The sequence below is a fragment of the Myotis davidii genome, unplaced genomic scaffold (assembly GCF_000327345.1).
Source record: "Myotis davidii unplaced genomic scaffold, ASM32734v1 scaffold967, whole genome shotgun sequence".
NCBI classification, from domain to species: Eukaryota; Metazoa; Chordata; class Mammalia; order Chiroptera; family Vespertilionidae; genus Myotis; species Myotis davidii.
Genome location: NW_006383014.1, coordinates 1,100,058 through 1,107,580, shown reverse-complemented (window position 1 = coordinate 1,107,580; position 7,523 = coordinate 1,100,058).

The window sequence follows — 7,523 nt, the reverse complement described above, 5'->3', positions numbered from 1 at the left end:
TCCTAGTAGTGGACCATTGCTCTGGGGGTTTGAAGATTCATAAGTAAATCTTCAAAATCATAAAATATATTAGAGAATAAGTGGCAGGATATTTGAAAAAGTAAATAAAATTCAAGAAGTGGGTTGATATTCCCCCTATGGGGACATCATCAGAAACTCATTCTCACACTGTAAAATAAGACTGAAAAAAGTTATATAATTAATGAGATGATTATATTTTTTAGCAAAGATAGATTCTTGAATTTTATATAGTGTATATTAAAATGTATTTCTTTTTAATATTAAATTCCAAACAAACCTAGAAAAAAAAATACATGTTGGCAATTTGACTGATAATTTAGATGATGTCAGAATGAAAAGAAAGGCTGGAAACCCCTGCATATCCAGAAAATGGGGAGAGAGAATGAGGGTTACACAAGACAAAAAGGAAAATAAGGAAATCTGACTGACATACGCAGAAACTGAAGCTCTAGGGATAGCATCATGTCAGCCATTAGGAAAAGGACATAAATTAAATGGCAGGAATTTGTTTTATTTGTATATAAGCAAGGACATTCACATGGCAAATATGTACCTTCATTTCTGCATAAATCCTCATATCTTCAATAATATCCTTACTATTTGATTTCAACTGCCTAAGTTTGATAATGAATTCACCAAAAGAAATTCCCAGTGACAGGAAAAGATAGATTTACAATTTCCCTTGAGATCCCAAATATAAATTCATTTTTTCTTAACTTCCAAAGGTGCAGGTGCTTTCCACTTTTACAAAGACATTTTTGTATGGTTTGTCTACCACTGGATGTTAGGAATAAATTTTAGTTATTGCATTTTTAAAATCCCACTTCAATGATTAAGCCTTAGAACAAAAGGAACTCTCTTCCAGTTACTACTGGGGTCTTCGCCCACACCCTGAGTGTTTTATTCATCAAGGTTTTCCTGGGGTGTTAAAGTTCCATTTCTAGCCTATTCAGTGTGTTCTTTCTCTTTCAGGATATTTTTTATTTCATGACTTCTCCCTTCTCTCCAAGAATCTTCTCATTTACGTAATACTGGCTCACTTTTTCAGCAAAATTTTTATCTTCACTTGGCAAAAAAAAACCTACTGCCATTGCCACCTGTTGAACATTTCAATTTTCACAATTTCCTCTCAATAAAAATGCTGACCAGAATTACAGTAATTCTGAAAGTGTCCTCACTGGCTCCTTATTTAATGCTGGAATAACTTACTGCTGATGTACTGTTCCTTTTGATATTTATACATTCTAAGACTGCACTTTACTACTGCCAAATCAAATGCAGATGGTTTCAATATAGAGCCACAGTCTACCCCTGGTCTCTTTCCTAATCAGTATTCTTTCTGGAGTGTTCATTTCAAATTGTTGATCCCTGGAGTTTCTGGCCAGGTCTTTATGGCTTATCAATTCTCTACACAAACCACTTTTCCCTCTCAAAGGGTGAAACACTGAGATTATTACAAAATGGTCCTCTTTATTCCATCAAAACCACTATCCTTTTGCATTTGTCATCGCTCCAATCACTGTGTTTCAAATACCCATCCCTAATATATCATGCAGACATCATTGGGTTGGGTGTAACAATACTGCTTGAGCACTTATTTAACTTCCCCTCTCCACCCACCAGTTTTCAACCTTTGCCGTATTGTTCCCATCTGCAGATAAAATGTTGATTTCCCCCCCCCGCCATCTTCTAACCTAACTTAGACTGAAATGCAAACCTGGTCCTCAACCTTCTCAGCTAAAAAAACTTCAAAAAACATATGCATACAGTGATGTAGTGAGAAAAACTGGTGAAGGGAAAGATAATCTCACTGCAGATGTTGAAAATTTCCATGAACTCATTGAATGGTAGCCCTCTAAAAGATATGTCCACATCCCATAAGCTATAAATTTGATTTCCTTTGTGAAAATGACTTTGCTGATGTAACCATGTTAAGGATTTCAAGATGAAATCATCAAGATGATTCAGGTGGGTCCAAAATCCAATGGCAAGTGTTTTTATATCATTCCTGGCTAGTCTGGCTCAGCGGTTGAGTGTTGACCCTTGACCCATGCACCAAGAGGTCCCTGGTTTGATTCCCATTCAGGGCACATTCCCGGGTGTGGACTCAATCCCCAGTAGGAGGCATGCAGGAGGTAGCCAATAGATATTTCTTTCTCATCAATGTTTCTATCTCTCTCTTCCTCTCCCTTTCCCTCAGTCTAAAAATCAATATACAAAAAAAAATTATTTTTAAAGAGAGAGAGAGATAGTAGGGAAAAGGTCATGTGAACAAAGAGGCAGAAATCAGAGCTAGGCAACCAACCACAAGCCAAGGAACACCTGGAGTTACTAAAAGCTGGAAAAGGCAAGAAAAAATTCTCTCTTAGAACTTTCAAAAGGAAGACAGACTTGCCAACACCTTAAGTCTCTCCAGGCTGTGAGAGAATAGATTATTTTAAGCCACCTAATTTGCGGTAAGCAGCCTTGGGAAACTAATAAACCCATTATAATTACACAGAGCTTTTTAAAGAAGGAAACACTCAAGTCAGGAAACTTTTTCAAGTCAGGAAACTTGAATGCAAATACTTACTAGGGTCACAGAATTTGAGTCACTTGTGGTTTTTTCATCCAATAAGTATTATTTACCAGGCCTTGTACTAGTTAGTGGGAATATATAGATAAGCAAACTTACCTCTGATCGAGGCGTTAGGCTTGGGCAGGGGCAGAGCCAGAGACAGCGGGAAGCAGGGGCAGATCCGGTGATGGTGGGGAGCTGGGGGTCCCCTGCTTAGGCCTAATGACGAGGCCAGAGGTGTTAGACCTGGGCAGGGGCCGAGCTGGCAATTGGTGTGAACTACAGAGGAAACACCTTTTCTGACCGCTCATGGCTAAGCTCCCTGTATGCCACTGGTAATATTCTTAGTAACTTGGGTAATAAGAATCCAAATAGGTGATCTGGGGTTTTTTACCACACTCCTGGAGAAAAAAAGGAAGGTCTGCTGCTGGATGGCTAAGAAATGTCAGATCCTGTCCTAGCTGGTTTTGCTCAGTGGATAATGCCTCCGCTTGCCCACCACAGGGTCTGGGTTCAATTCTGACTAAGGGCATGTAACTAGGTTGCAGGCTCCTCCCTGGCCTGGGTCCTGGTCAGGGCTCATGCAGGAGGCAACCAATCAAAGTGTTCCTCTCACTTTAATGTTTCTCTCTGTCTTTCACTTTCTCTTCCGCATTCTCTAAAAACCAATGGAAACATATCCTCAGGTGAAGAGAAAGAAAGAAAGAAAGAAAGGAAGGAAGGAAGGAAGGAAGGAAGGAAGGAAGGAAGGAAGGAAGGAAGGAAGGAAGGAAGGAAGGAAGGAAGGAAGGAAGGAAGGAAGGAAGGAAGGAAGGAAGGAAGGAAGGAAGGAAGGAAGGAAGGAAGGAAGGAAGGAAGGAAGGAAGGAAGGAAGGAAGGAAGGAAGAAAGAAAGGTCATATTCTATGAAAGACACATCTTGAAAATGCCTAAAAAGAGTTGTCATTTTTTCATGGTGAAGGGACTGGAGTCCCTGTTGATGAAAACACCTTGGTGGTTGCAGTGACTGGCATTGACTGCAACTACAGGGGGATGGGGCTGGTGCCTTCCCCTGATCAGCCTGGTTGCCTCCCACAAAGGGAGGCCAGACTGTGGCTTAGGCCTGCTCCTCAAGGGGAGCAGGGAGCAGAGAGTAGGACATCCCCTGAGGGCTTCCAGTATGTGATAGGGGGAAGGCTGGGCTGAGGGGCACCCCCCCCTCCAGTGCACAAATTTGTGTGCACTGGGCCTCTAGTTAATAATAATAGTAGTATTTATTGTGATGATTATTTTCCAGACAATTTGCTAAGTGTCTTACACACAGAATCTCACTTGATCTACCAAAAAACAACCTTAAGAGGTTGGTACCAAAGCCCCACTTTCTTTGAAGCCTGCTATTTACCTGCATTCCTGAAAACCTCATGCCCTTTCCAGATAAATGGCCACGGATTTGGAAGTTTTTGTAAGCACTGCTTCTCTTATTGCCCCTCTATGCAGTCTCCTAGTCTTCTCTTGGCCATCACAAGCTTAGAAATATGCCCCCAAGGTGACTATGAATCTCAAAAAAAAGTCTTCATTCTTTATTCAGTGGATCTGAACATAAAAGCATATCCAGGCTTGAGGGGGGCTTTTTTCTAACAACCTGGGAATGACCCCTGCTTTGACCTCCGACATTGTGTTGAGACATATATGCCAAATACTATCATTCAGATTCTCTACATCCTCCCCTCACCCCCTCACTTCTCCTCTGTGGATTATGGCTTCAAGACCTGGGTTCTATGTTCCACTATTCATTCATTCAAAATGTATTTACTAACTACAATAAGTAATACATATTGTTCAGTAATATGTAAGTGCTGTGAAGGAAAACAGAGTTGGGGGTAAAGAGTTATGGGAATGATACTATTTTAGATAGTGTGGTCAGATCTGAGGAGTGAAGGAAGGAGGGAGAAAACCATGTAGGTATCTAAAGAGATAGCCTCCAGGCTGATGGCACAGTGAGTGGAAACTTTTGAGGTAAAAAAGTGTGTGTGTTTTACACAGGAAGAGAAAGAAACCAGTGTGTCTGAATCAAGGTGAGTGAGCATACAACTATGAGTATTGCTCTGCTCATCCCAAAAGCTTTAGTTCCTCCCCATGCATTTATAGGTTAAATTTAATTTCCTGTGTTTTGACCCTTAGTGGGCTTGGTCTGTGAAATTCTGATTTAATTTTCTAAATACAAAGGTCACTTGAGAAAGATCCAAGTTTTTCCTGAGACAAATTTATCAACTATCCATCTATATAACCCCGGCTGTCATAGTTTTACAACCTTTTCCTGATATTTCTACCTATAAAGTCATTTTATTGAGTGAGAGAGACAGAAAAGTTCATTGTATCTCAGTACCTACTATCTCTAGTAACTTCTCTTGGTATGCATAGAGAACCCTGGAGTTCTAGTTTTTAACCACTTACATATTAGCATAGATTCATTTATCAGATTAGCTGAGGCAATAACCTGGATACCTACTGAGGCACAGAATGGCCTGGGAGTAGAACTGGGAGTAAGGAGGATGAGCAACAAATACAACAGTGTTCTGAGGGGAAAGCAGAAGAGGAAAGCCAGATAGTTGTCTTCATATGAGCGGGACTCATCATGGGATTTCCACCCAGTCTAATCCTGGCAGCTTAGAAAATAGCATGAGGACAGCATGAGAACCCAAGTATGTACACAGCAGGCTGTAAATGATGGAACCTCTGCAGTGGACATCAAAATAAAAATAAAGAGAAAGAAGATTCAAACATAAATTTCCCTTCCATTTACATTTTTCAAAACTAATACAATTTACTTTGAGCTACATCCTAAGTAAATCCCATTTCCAATTTAACTTACATCAGTGAACCTTTCTTACTCACCACCCAGCTGCCACTTCTAGGCCTCTTCTTTCTTCATCTCTTCCTCCATGGAAGAGCCTAAATCAGCCGTGGGCAAACTACGGCCCGCAGGCCGGATCCGGCCCGTTTGAAATGAATAAAACTAAAAAAAAAAAAGACCATACCCTTTTATGTAATGATGTTTACTTTGAATTTATATTAGTTCACACAAACACTCCATCCATGCTTTTGTTCTGGCCCTCCGGTCCAGTTTAAGAGCCCATTGTGGCCCTCGAGTCAAAAAGTTTGCCCACCCCTGGTAAATCATGGCTACACAGAGTACCATTGCCCACCATCATCATACCTTTAAGCAAAAGAGCAGGCATCTTTAATTCCAGTGTATTTAGACCATCTATTTTATTTGGGGAAAAGAAAAGGAAGCCTCTCAGAGATAAAGTTAGCAGGAGATGACCTACTTGGTTTGAAAGTGAAGACAACCAGAACAGGGGGAAAAGGTCTTAAGAGTGAATAGTTCAAGTAGATAACTAACTTGAACAAATAATCCAAAAAGGATAACAATGCCCTGGCCCATGTGGCTCAGTTGGTTGAACATCGTCCAATGCACCAAAAGGTCTCTGGTTTAATTCCCCATCAGGGCACATCCTGGTTTCAGGCTCAATCCTCAATATAAGGTGTGCCAGAGGAAACTGATCAATGTTTCTAAAATCGCTCTCGCTCTCTCTCTCTCTCTCTCCCTCTCTCTCTCTCTCTTCCCATTCCTCTCTCTTTCTCTCTCTCTAAAATCAATAAAAATATTTTTTTAAAAAAATAACAACAGTAAATGAATAATTAAAAAAACATGATCTAATTTTTTTTAGATACGGCAGAGAAATCCATCTAAATATTCAAGGTAGATCAAGTAAGTATATTCTCTGCCACAGAGCTCAAAACCAACTCCTTAAGTTGCATTAATTCAGAATTTGGGTTAAACACAAGGTACACTTTTAGAACCAATAATCATGAGTGAGTGAGTTGCTCTCTCCCTCGTATTGCTACAAAAAATTATCTCAAAATTATGTTACTACTGGACCGCACTGAGTAAAACAGTTGTTTTCACAAAACCGGTGGCAGACTTTTCAAGCCAAATTCTAAACATCCAATCTTCTCTCCACCTGAAATATGTGGTTAGAAATGGAACAATAGAAAACATTTTTAAATAATTCTACAGCCCTCTGTCCTTTTGATATTGATTTGCTCCAGAGTTCAATCCTTTGCCACCTCTTTTTTTTCATTCTGCATACATGTCTCTGGGCAATTTTATCCATTTCCATAGCTAAAACTACCATCTAAATATTGATTAGTTACAGACTTATTTCCAGCCCAGACACATATGTCCAATGCCTACTAGGCATCTATAAATATTCTACAGGAAAAAGAAACAGAAGAAAAGAATGAACTAACATTTGTGGAGCATCTACAAAGCTCTAAGACCTCAGACTTAGCTCACTATCTTTCATTACCCCCAGAACTCTACCTCCTCTTACATACGCTTCATGCTTTGCATGGCCCCACCTTCCCCCCAACCTCTGAAACCAGAAACTGAAGAGGCAACCAGACTCCTCACTCTCATGACCACACATTCAACTAGTTCGAAGACATTTTAGATTCTGCCTCAAAAAGTTTTTGAATATCATCCTTTTTTCTATATCTTCACTTCCACTGCAATAGTTCAGGCCCTTCTCATTTTTTTCCATTGGGTTTATGTAGAAGATCTCCGCCCTTCCTCTCATCTTAGCTTCAGCAAGCAAAGTTACCAAAAATTCTAATATAATCATGTCCTTCCCTTGCTTAATATCTTCCAATGACTATCAGTTATCCTCACCATAAGTCTGAGCTCATTTCCTGCTGGTCCCTCTTATACATCTTACACAGCACCAGCACAGACCTGTACACATTCTCCCAAGTATGCAACACTCAGACCACGGTGCTTCTGTATGTGCCTTTTGGATGCCTCCAGAAAACTCTCCTATCTTCTCTTCCTCCTCACCTTTCCAAGTTGTCCCTTCTCTGTGCCTCCACAGTTCTACAGTCATACTTACTGGTTTTTAGAGAAA